This window comes from Penaeus monodon, chromosome 32 (genome assembly GCF_015228065.2).
Source record: "Penaeus monodon isolate SGIC_2016 chromosome 32, NSTDA_Pmon_1, whole genome shotgun sequence".
NCBI lineage: Eukaryota > Metazoa > Arthropoda > Malacostraca > Decapoda > Penaeidae > Penaeus > Penaeus monodon.
The window spans coordinates 31220697-31220898 of NC_051417.1; the positions used below are offsets into that span (position 1 = coordinate 31220697).

General features: G+C 29.7%; 1 protein-coding gene across 1 annotated transcript in view; it reads right to left on the reverse strand.

Moving 5' to 3' along the window:
• Window positions 1-62: 62 nt before the first annotated feature.
• LOC119593324 overlaps window positions 63-202 on the reverse strand; it is a gene marked incomplete in the record, with an annotated part of 1751 nt that continues 1611 nt past the window's right edge. Inside the window, 1 exon segment of the mRNA XM_037942252.1 lies at window positions 63-202.

Genomic DNA, 202 nt, shown 5'->3' on the forward strand with positions numbered 1-202 from the left:
TTTTTTTTTTTTTTTTAATTCGGAATGATATAATAATAAATTAACATTTCACAAAAAAAACGATAGAGAAACATATTCAAACAGAAAAAAGAAAGAGCCAGACAGAAAAAAAGACAAATAAAAAGACACAAACAAGAGAAAAGAAAATAGAGCAAGCAAAATCAGACATGAGAATCCGACGGCGCGCTCCGTCATACAAACC